Source organism: Mustela nigripes, chromosome 6, assembly GCF_022355385.1.
Source record: "Mustela nigripes isolate SB6536 chromosome 6, MUSNIG.SB6536, whole genome shotgun sequence".
NCBI classification, from domain to species: domain Eukaryota; kingdom Metazoa; phylum Chordata; class Mammalia; order Carnivora; family Mustelidae; genus Mustela; species Mustela nigripes.
Window position 1 is genome coordinate 108,305,586 of NC_081562.1, and position 10,603 is coordinate 108,316,188.

The 10,603-nt window shown below is 51.3% G+C and overlaps 1 pseudogene; it reads right to left on the reverse strand.

The window, feature by feature from the left end:
• Nucleotides 1-1,123: 1,123 nt before the first annotated feature.
• LOC132020405 (histo-blood group ABO system transferase 1-like) lies at nt 1,124-8,079 on the reverse strand (annotated as a pseudogene).
• Between the last annotated feature and the right edge of the window lie 2,524 nt (nt 8,080-10,603).

Below are 10,603 nucleotides of genomic sequence, written 5' to 3' on the forward strand. Positions count from 1 at the left end.
GCTGAGGTGCCCTCGGACCTCACCCCAAATGAGGACTCCGGATGTAGGGACCGGACTTGTGCTCTTCCACCGCCTCCTCCGTACTTCATTTAGTCACTCTCTCCTTCCCTCCACTCTTCCCGCCCTCCCCCTCCCTCCTCCCCCTTCTCCTCACTTCCCCTCTCCCCCTCCCTCCCGCCTTCTCCTCCCGGCCTGCCTCCCAGCCCCCCTCACTCTCCCCTCCTCCCCCTCCCATCATTTCTCTCCCCTCCCCCTCACTCCCTCCCTGCCTCGTGCCCTCTTCCCTTCCGCAGGAGATGTGGGGTCCCTGTTCTGTACTGAGCACTGGGGTTTCATCAGCGACCACTTCCCCCAACACACATGGTCATGTCCACTGTGGGAGGTGACAGGGGGCAGTCCTCAGGGCTAGCAGTGGTGATGAGCACCAGGAATCTGCTCCTGAAAACAGAGCCCGGTTGCACAGAGAAAAGAATGGAGAGGGACGCCTGGGTGGCTCAGAGGGTTAAGCCTCTGCCTTCGGCTCAGGTCATGATCCCAGGGTCCTGGGATCGAGTCCCGCATCGGGCTCACTGCTCAGCAGGGAGCCTGCTTCTCTCTCTCTCTCTCTCTCTCTCTCTCTCTGCCTGCCTCTCTGCCTACTTGTGAACTCTGTCTGTCAAAAAAATTTTAAAGAATGGAGAGACCCATACTTAGCACTTCCTTAGCACCTCCTCTAGAAAAATCTAGTCCTGAAAAGGGTTGAAAAGTTAATATATCCTAGACTTCTTGCAGTGTGAGTGCTAATGGCCCATATGTCCTGATTCCTAGATGCAACAAAGACTAAATCATCCCATGTCGACTGGGGGTTTGTGACACAACTCTTATGACCAAATAAAAGCATTTCAGCCAACCTCTCCAAGGCCTCCGAGTTTTCCCAAGTGTCTCTGTGATTCCCTGACTCTTTCATCGACCTCCCTGGGAGGTTCTGTCCTATTGTCTTGTCTCCTGCCTTTTCTGCAACCCTTCTGTGGTCTCCCCTGCCCCTACCAGGGCCACCCTCACCAGGATTCCCCATGCCCCTTGGCTGGGTGCCCACACCCCACACTGGGCTCCATGGACCCTATGTTCTGTGCTCCCTCTGGGGTCATCTGGCACCCCCCTTGAAGCGGCCTGCATCTCCCTGCACTGGGTCTCCTCTGACGAATCTGTGAGGCTTGCTTGTGCCGATGTCATGGGCATGGAAGTGCGAGTCCGGAAGGTCCAGACTTGCTCCCAGTCCCAGCGTGTAGAGCCTGGGCCGAGAGTGGTCCCTGAGCAGAGGAGGAGTTGGGCCGGGGGAGGCTGAGGGAGCACGTGACACAGTGAGCCCCCAGGTGGAGAGTGAGCACCGTGGGGGACTGGCGCTCGGACCTGCTGGGAGACCATGTCCCACCTGCACTGATCTGTCCCCAGGGCTGGAGGTCGTCAGGGTACCCACCCTCCCAGGCTGGAGGCTGGCAGTGACTGGTGGGGGAGGCATGACTGGTGCCAGAGAGAGCCCTCGGGCAGAGAGGAGGGTGCAGGTGCTGCCCCCGCAGCACGTGCCCTGGGGCAGACTGGAGGCGGGGGGCACCGGCAGACAGCAGTATCTGCAGCTGGGGTCTCCACACAGGCCCCCTCCTCAGGCTCAGCACAAGCTTGTCTGGATGGCCTATGACCCCAAACACAGAGTCTGGCCCAGGACCTCCCCTCCTCAAGCTCCTACTCCCAGTCCTTTATACTCAGCTCAAGTGCAAGAAATGGCCTATAGCTCAGGTGGTGTTGGGTGCATAGAGACATGTGATTTTCTGGCTCATGCTGTAACATTGCTGGCATTTTAAAGATCTCAGGACTTTGATTCAAAGACCGTAGGATGCTGGAGACCCCAGACAGCTTTCTGGAAACCTGCCTCTGTGCCTTGCAGCCCTCCCATCCCATAAGCTCTGCTCAGAAGCCCTCCGGGCCACAGACCCATGGTCTAGGGTCCTCAGATGGCCCAGACGACATGCCTTCAAACAGCCATCCAGGTGGGGCAGCAGAACACGCTGCAGATTCCAGCTACACCCCCGCCCCCCAGAAAGTGAGGGTGCTGCTGGACGAGCTGTCCAAAAACAGCCAGGACAGGTTCCAGGAAAACACCACAGGCTCAGAAGTAACTGAGGAGCATCTGAAGGTCAGGTCAGGACAGTAGGAATCTCGGGTGGTTTTGCCTTGGGGCAGCTCCCATCGCCCCTAAACCCTCAGTGTGATGGCTCCGCTGGGGGTGTGGGAGGGACCAAGCCTGGAAGACCTGTGGCTCCACTGTCAAAGGTCGTCAACTTGATCTGTGCACAGGTGGGAAAACCCAGCCACATCCCAAAGAATTTCTGGAAACAGTAGCCAGCTCAGTGTCAGCCGACCTGGGAGGTCAATCTTCCAGCTGCCTGAGGAGGAACCAAGCCACAGACCAGCACACTAGCCAGAAATGGAAGAATGAGAACCAGTTCTTCATTTCAATAGCTTCTGAGCTACCAGTTTGTTCCTATGGTTAGTATACTGTGCAAGGCCTTGAAAATGTTCTCCTCGTGTTCTCTGCTGGAGAGGACCTTGAAAAATCTCTGGTTTATAGGTAAAGTCATCCATAATTGACCTTGGTTGGCATAGCCATGCTGGAAAAAGTATGGGTTTCCCCAAAATACTAAAAATAGAAGTTCTGTATGATCCCACTACCAGGTAGACCTTTGCAGGAAATGAAGTCAGTTTCTCGAAGTAAGATCTGCACACTCTCCCCAAGGAGGGGCAGCCAACCTTAGCAACAGAGCACCCATGTGGGAAGTCATAGGCAACCTTCCCCTAGAGGCAGGTGCCTCCCTGGACAAGGGACTGCCCCAGGGCTGGGCTGTCTCCACAGCAGTGCATTCAATGTCTTGGATACTAGGAGGAGACAGAGTACAGCACCAGGCCAGTGAGCATCAGGACACACTGTCCAAATATGGCACCTTGGCAAATACAAGACAGAAACTGAAAGAATTGTGCATAGAGCAGAAGCAGGAAGGTCTGTCATTCCCAGGCATCAGCCTTCTTCCCTGAAGCAGGTCAGAATACTCTCATGTGGCACTTTCTCTCCCCAGACCTAAGGGAGTGATGTGGAAAACAGAAGCAGAAGAAAAATTATTAAATTTCCTTATCCACTGACAAGCCCTTAAAACAATCATTCCCAAGCATATGGCCTACAGATATACTTCTAAAGGGTCTCATGACAAAGGTTTTATTACCTTTTTTTTTTAAGATTTTGTTTATTTATTTGACAGAGATCACAAGTAGGCAGAGTCAGGCAAAGAGAGGGAGAGAAGCAGGCTCCCTTCTGAGCGGAGAGCCTGATGCGGGGCTCGATCCCAGGACCTGAGATCATGACCTGAGCCAAAGGCAGAGGCCTCAACCCACTGAGCCACCCAGGCACCCCAGGTTTTATTACTGTTAATGAATAACACTTTTCCCAACAACAGCTATTCCCTCAAGGTCCTGGAAACCTTGCTTCCAAAATTCCTTAGGGACTTACAACATCCCTAACCTCCTCCCAACTTGCAAGCATATAATGGACCACTGCTCACAGCCCCGGAGCAGCAGCTCTTTCTGCCCACAGGTCCTATCCCCATGCTTTAATAAACCACCATTTTGCACCAAAGATGTCTTAAGAATTCTTTCTTGGTCATCAGCTCTGGACCTCACCCCACTGAACCTCATTTATATTCTTTTTTTTTTAAGATTTTATTTATTTATTTGACAGAGAGAGAAAGTACAAGAAAGCAGAGAAGTAGGCAGAGAGAGGGGAGGGGAAGCAGGCTCCCCGCTGAGCAGAGAGCCCGATGTGGGGCTCGATCCCAGGATCCTGGGATCATGACCTGAGCCGAAGGCAGAGGCTTTAACACACTGAGCCACCCAGGCGCCCCATATATTCTAAGACATCATCAGGAGGACATGCTGATCACCAGAGTCAAGGAATTTAGGGCCACAAAGGCTGTAGGAAAAAACCTGGTTAAACTAACATTTGTCTTCTAGTTACTTTTTTACCATATACCAGCCCTAGCTCAAACCCATGTCTCTCAATTCTTCACACATTGATTGCTTCTTTGCCTAAAATGTGGAACTGTCGGCTCCAATCGCCTCTGCTGGTCTCCACGTTCTTGTGAGGCTCCCACCAGAAAAATCAATACACTTTGCCAGCTTTTCTCCTGTTCATCTGTCTTTGTCAAGTTCCAGACCCAGCCAGGGACCTTAAGAGGAGTCGAAGAAAAGTTCCCTCTCTTGCTGCCTTGGGCCGGGAGTTGGGGGCGGGGGCGCCGGAGGAGTCAGTAAAACCCATCCCATCTTCCTGACCTTGGTAAAAACTTCCCTCTGCTGAGAAGCAGCACAGGGCTGTGCATGGCTGGGGGAGCCCCAGAGGGAAGGTGGAACATGTAGGAAGCCACCTGACCCCCAGCCGGGGGAGGTGACCCCACTGACAAGTCCAGGGTGTGATGCTGAATAGTATCATGGAAGCTTCCCGAATATCAGACCTTCCCCACCCCAGGCTTCATTACTGCTGCTCATTGTGGTTGCTGCTGTTGGCTTAGTGACTTTTCTGAACTTTGTCCAGTCTGTGTTCTGTGCTATGTATGGCCAGCGAACCACTGTGCTGTTAACTTAGTGGTCAGCCCATGGCTGGGCAGAGGGGTCACCCGTGTTTCCGAGCTATGGCTACAGATTGGAGGGCCCCACAGCCTCCTCCTCAGGTTTGAATAGTCTGCTCGAGCGGCTCACGGAACTCAGGGAAACACGTTACTTACTAGACGACCCGTTCATTAAAAGGACAGAACTCAGGACCAGGCAGCTAGAAGCGATGAGCAGGGCAAGGTGTGTAGCAGAGGCTCAGAGTTCCACCGCTCTCAGAGTGAAAGAGGCCTTTACCCACCTGCACTCTGACCTTCGTCTGTTCTTCCGAACTGATGACGTCCCTCCTTCCGACTCATCTGGTAAGTCAAAGACCTGGCAGGCACCAAAATGACCCCTCAAGCAATAGCCACTGCATGACACCAGCAAGACCCTGCGTGATGGACCCCAAGACAATGATTGACTGGAACTTTAGTGACACCCTGCACCTGCCCACCAGCCTTTGTCCTAGATTTTCCTCCCATGAAAGCCTAGGAGTGTTTTCAGCACCTTGAGATCGTGCCAGTTCTCTGCTTTCCAGTGTCGGCTGTACTGAAATACATTCCTTCTCTGTGTCACCACCACCTGACTCTCTGCCTTTGGATCTGGGCCACTGTGAATACTGCAATGTAGCAAGTCAAATTCAGTTCCTCCCCTCCCTAGGATTCACTGCTGCTGCTCCTCTCACTGTAGTTCTGCTGTTGGCTTAGTGATGTTTCTGAACTGATTTTATCAAATCTGTATCCCTTGTCGTGTGTGCCCACAGAAGTGTATGGTCTGTGAATGTAGTGATTAGCCGTCGATGGGGTGAGATTTCCTTAAATATCTGGAAACTACCCTCCTTCTGAAAAAACAAACAAACAATCAAAACCTCCAGTCTTTGCAGATGGGGAGGAGGGCTCTGGGTGCGTGGGTGTCAGGATACATCTTCCGCACCAGCCAGGCCTCTTAGCACTCTGCCTTGGCCTTCACTTCCTATTTGCCGGGTCTAACAATCACCAGAGGGTGAGCCTAGGGCCTTCTTTGGTCATCCCTGAGCAGGAATCCAGCCCTCGCAAGCAGTGTCCCAGGGACTCGGGTATAGGTCAGAGCTCCCAGGCCCTTGTTCCCTAAAGCTCATCACTCAGCCTTTCTTCCCATGATTCTGCTTGGTTTCTCTTTGCCCCAACTCTTATCCATTGCCCTAGCAGAGAGTCACATATGCCCTTAAATGGTTTAGACACCGAATGTCCTCCAGTAGCCACCTCACTACTGGGAGAGTTGGTAGAAAGCAGCAAGTCACAGAGGAATCCAAGGGTCTGGACTAGGTGTTTCCCTCTCCTGAGATGGGGACATCTGTGAGAGGAACAGGTGGCCAGCTGGTGGGGCGGGGTGCAGGCACCTGATGTGGACAGTAGGTAGGTGAGGCCGAGCCCCCCAGGGTATGTTCCTGACATCTGGACTGAACTGATCGTCAAAGCTGCAGACTGGCTGGGGAACATCTTCAGGCTGAGGAGGAAAATGAGGGGCGCAGAGGGGACTGAGGAGGCTTGGCTTAGACAGGAAAGGGCTGAGCCATTCCTTTAGCGGAAAAGTGTGTCAGGTCCAGGCTCTTGAGCCCAAGTCCAAAACTTGAGCCCATTGTGCTTCATGAAATAAGCCAGTCCCTCACGACTGATACTGGAGGGCCCACTAGTGAGGGACAGAGAATACTCCAACTCCTAGAGGTGGAAGGAGGTGCTGGGGTTGGGGAGGGGAAGTGGGGGATTCAGGTCTCATGGGTAGAGGTTCAGCTTGGGATGATGAAGAAGTGGTGATAATGGACGAAGGTGGCAGGCGCAGAACAGTGAGTGTATTTATTGCCACTGAATTGGACACTGGAACGTGCTTAACGGTACCAATTGTACATCAGTTCCAGCACAGTAAGAAAGAAGTGAGGCAGGAGATGGGGTGAGGCAGAAGGATGGGGCCACTGCAAGTCCCAGGAGGGCAGGGATCCTGTATCTTAGTTCTCACTCTCATGCTCTGCACCCTGTTGGAGCTCACAGCAGGCACTCAGTGAATGCTCGCTAAGACGCCGTGCAGGCAGATGAGGGCACAAGTGCAGACCCACCGGGGGGCGCTGGGGAATCCCAATGGGACGTGCATCCAGACTGAGTGAGCGCCCACATTTCACAAGCATCAGCACAAAAATAGCCATTTACAACCAAGGCAGGTGACCATAAGCTGTATTACAAAGCTGTGATCATCAAGATGGTATGGTATCAGCACAAAAACAGACGCATAGATCAATGGAACAGAATAGAGAACCCAGAAATGGACCTTCAACTTTGTGGCCAACTAATCTCTGACACAGCAGGAAAGAATATCCAATGGAAAAAAGAAAGTCTCTTCAATAAATGGTGTTGGGAACACAGGACAGCCACATGCAGAAGAATGAAACTAGACCATTTCCTTATACCATACATAAAAATAGACTCCAAATGAATGAAAGTCCTCAGCTGAGTCAGGAATTCATCCAAATCCTTGAGAAGAACAGAGGTAGCAACCTCTTTGACCTCAGCCACAGCAATTTCTTGCTAGACAGGTCTCCAAAGGCAAGGGAAACAAAAGCAAAAATAAACTGTTGGTATTTCATCAAGATAGAAAGCTTTTGCACAGCAAAGGAAACTGTCAACAAAACAAAAAGACAACCAACAGAATGAGAGAAGATATTTGGAAATGACCTATCAGATAAAGAGCTAGTATCTAAAATCTAGATAGAACCTACCTAACTCAACACCCACAGAACAAATAATCCCATCAAGAAATAAGCAGAAGAAATGAACAGATGTTTCTCCAAAGAAGACATCCAAATGGACAAGAGACATAAAAAGCCACCGTGGGTCCCACAGGTCCTCCAGGAATATCACCTTGGTGGGCTTGTGGTACCGGCGGATACCTGTTCAAGTGGCTCTTGTCACACCACACAATCTTGATCCCATTGGCCAGGTCGACCCTCATCGCCTGGTGACAGGCCGAGGTCAGTCAGTGAACCTCCACCCCCAAACCCCCCAAAAAGGTCCCTATGTAGTGAATGTCGCCCTGGTCTCTGAGGATGTGGGCCTGGGACTGTGGCCACTGCTGGTAGCTGAAGTCTTCATGGGACATCCAGGAGAAACTGGGGTGCAGGATGCCAAAGAGGAAGGACAGGATTTTCATGCCCATGTGATCACAGAACGTCATGTCCACATCTTCACACAGCAAGTCATCCACCTCACGGAGGAAGTGCTGCTCACAGAAGCGGCTGACCATCACCATGTGCTGCATGGACACATCCCGCCACTGAGAGGCATGGGGACCACGATGACCACCACCCTCCAGCACTCCCGGCGGGGCACACAGGCCCGGCAGCCCACTGGCCAATGAAGACCTAGTGACCCTGTGTCCCACCATGATGGGCTTCTGTGCCCTCTGCAGGAACAGCTCCAGGAAGAGCACCTATCTACAGGGACTAGGGTCAAGGCGGGAGCAGGGTCACTGTCAGAGGCTGGAGGCAGGACCCCAAACCTGGGGCCCGTGGACATGTGCACCTTCTTCAGGGGGACAGGCCCTGGGCTGCTTTAAGCAACAGCCACTCTCCCAGTCTGTCCTGAGCAAGTCTGCTCATGGGGCCTCCCTCCATTCCGCTCCCGAGATGGGAGCCATCAGCAACCCATCATGCAAAGGGGAGCTTGAGGCTTCAGAGGCGAGAAACCAACCCCACGGTCAGCATGCTGGAGCCAGGAACAGTCCCTCTGCCGAGTTCCCAGGCAAACCCTGCAGGTGCCCTCTTCTGGCAGACCCCCTGCAGCTCTGTCCCCACCTGCCAGGAGAGGAGCACCTTGCGGCACAGTCTTCCTTTCTATGGCCTGGCTAGAATCAGCACAGCCGGCCTCCTGCCCTAGCTTGCTTGGAGTGAGCTGTTGCTGGCCCCCCTGGAGCTGTCTCTACTCCCATAGGGTCCTCCTGTGAAGGCTACAGGGCCTCTTGCTGACCAGGTCCATCAGTCAACCACTGCTATTCCTAGGAGGGTCACCCTTGAACTCCCCCAGATCAGAAATCAGGCCCAGCCCATGTGCAGGGTAGGGGAAAGAGGACTCTGGAAGAAGAGGCAGCTTGCTTAGGCCTCAGCTATGAATCCAAGAGTGGAAGCTTCCAGGTCCAGGTCTCCATCTCCCCAACCCCAAGAAGTTGGAAGTTTTGTCTCTCTGAGGGGACTGCCTGTGGGGAAAGCAGGTTCCCCATTATCAGCAAGGGTGGCGAGCCCCTCTGAGACTGATTATTTTTAAGGTTTTATTTATTTGTTTGACAGAGAGAGAGAGACAGCTAGAGAGGGAACACAAGCAGGGTGAGTAGGAGAGGGAAAGCATGCTCCCCGCTGAGCAGGGAGCCCGACACTGTGGGATTTGATCTGAGGACCCCAGGATCACCACCTGAGCCAAAGGCAGATGCTTAATGACTGAGCTACCCAGGCACCTTGAGACTGATTTTTCACACAGGCACTAAGGTTACTTCCCTGTGCCTGCCCCATACCTGGCAGGTTAGTAAACTGCTCACACAGACAAAGTAGGGCACAACATTTAAATAGGGGATAAGGCCACACACACCCCGCAGACATGAGTTAGGTCAACAAGGGGCAAGTCCAGGTCCAGCCAATGGTGGAACACCCAGACATGAAGCAGAGGGAGAAAAAAGTGCCCCTGGCAGCGGACAAGAGAATGTAAAGGCTTGGAATCACATCCGAGGCACATGTACGATGACCACACGCCTAGGAGGCCCGGGGGGCGGGGGTATGGTGGGAGAGGTGAGGCTGGAGAGGACAGGCAAGTGGGGAGTGGATCACAGAGAGTCTCCAAGGTTATGTTCTGAAAAGATCGCTCTGGTTAATTGAGAAGAATGGGCTCTGTACAGCGGAGGACAGGGAGACACTAACCCTAAGCCCTAACCCTAACCCCATCCTAACCCTAACCAAACATCTTGCTCAATTCTGAGGACTGATAGCTCTACTCTGAAATCACAAACAAGTCCATTATGCTGGCTTTCACTCCTTGCTCAGTATTGTACTGAAAGTTCTACCCAGAACAAGAAGGCAGAAATAAGGAACCCACATGTGAAAGGAAACAGTAGAACTAGGTCTATTCAGAGATCAGAGACAGCATCATCTTATACAGAGAGCTTCCTAAAGAATCAACAAAAAATGATTACAGCCAGTTCCCTAATTCTGCAAAGTTATAGGACAAAATATCAATACACAAAAATCTCTCTTATTTGTATACACTAGAAAGGAATCATCCAAAAAGGAATTTAAGAAAACAATTCCATTTTAGGGAACATCAACATTGACCAAATACTTAGGAATGGATGTAATCAAGGTGTACATCTTGTACACCAAAAGTTATAAACCATTGCTGAAAGAAAGTAAGGGGACCCTAAATAACCCTGAGGACCCCCCCATGGTGATAAAAGGACATACTATTGATAAGATGACAACAGTACACAATACGGTGTGGAAATTGAATGTGTGCCCAAGGAGTTTCACAAAGGCCTTTGGGAAGAAATGCACAAGCTAACCGTAACAGTCATATGGAATTTTAAGGAACCACAAGATAACCAAAACCATTTAAAAAAAAAAAAAAAAAAAAACCAAAGGTGAAAGGTCACACTTCCAAAGTTTAAATCTTAATATGAAGCAACAGCAAATAAAACATTGTGATACTGTCATAAAGGTATGCCCACACCCTGAAACAAGTAATACATTATATGCTAATTAATTGAATTTCAATTTTAAAAAATTTAAATAAATAAAATGTTTTAAGTATACATACCGATTAGTGGGATTTAACTGAGAGCCCAGAAGTAAAACCCTTCATCTATGGTCCTCGGAATTTTGACAAGTGGACAACATTACACTGGGGGACAGTATGGTCTTTTCAACAAA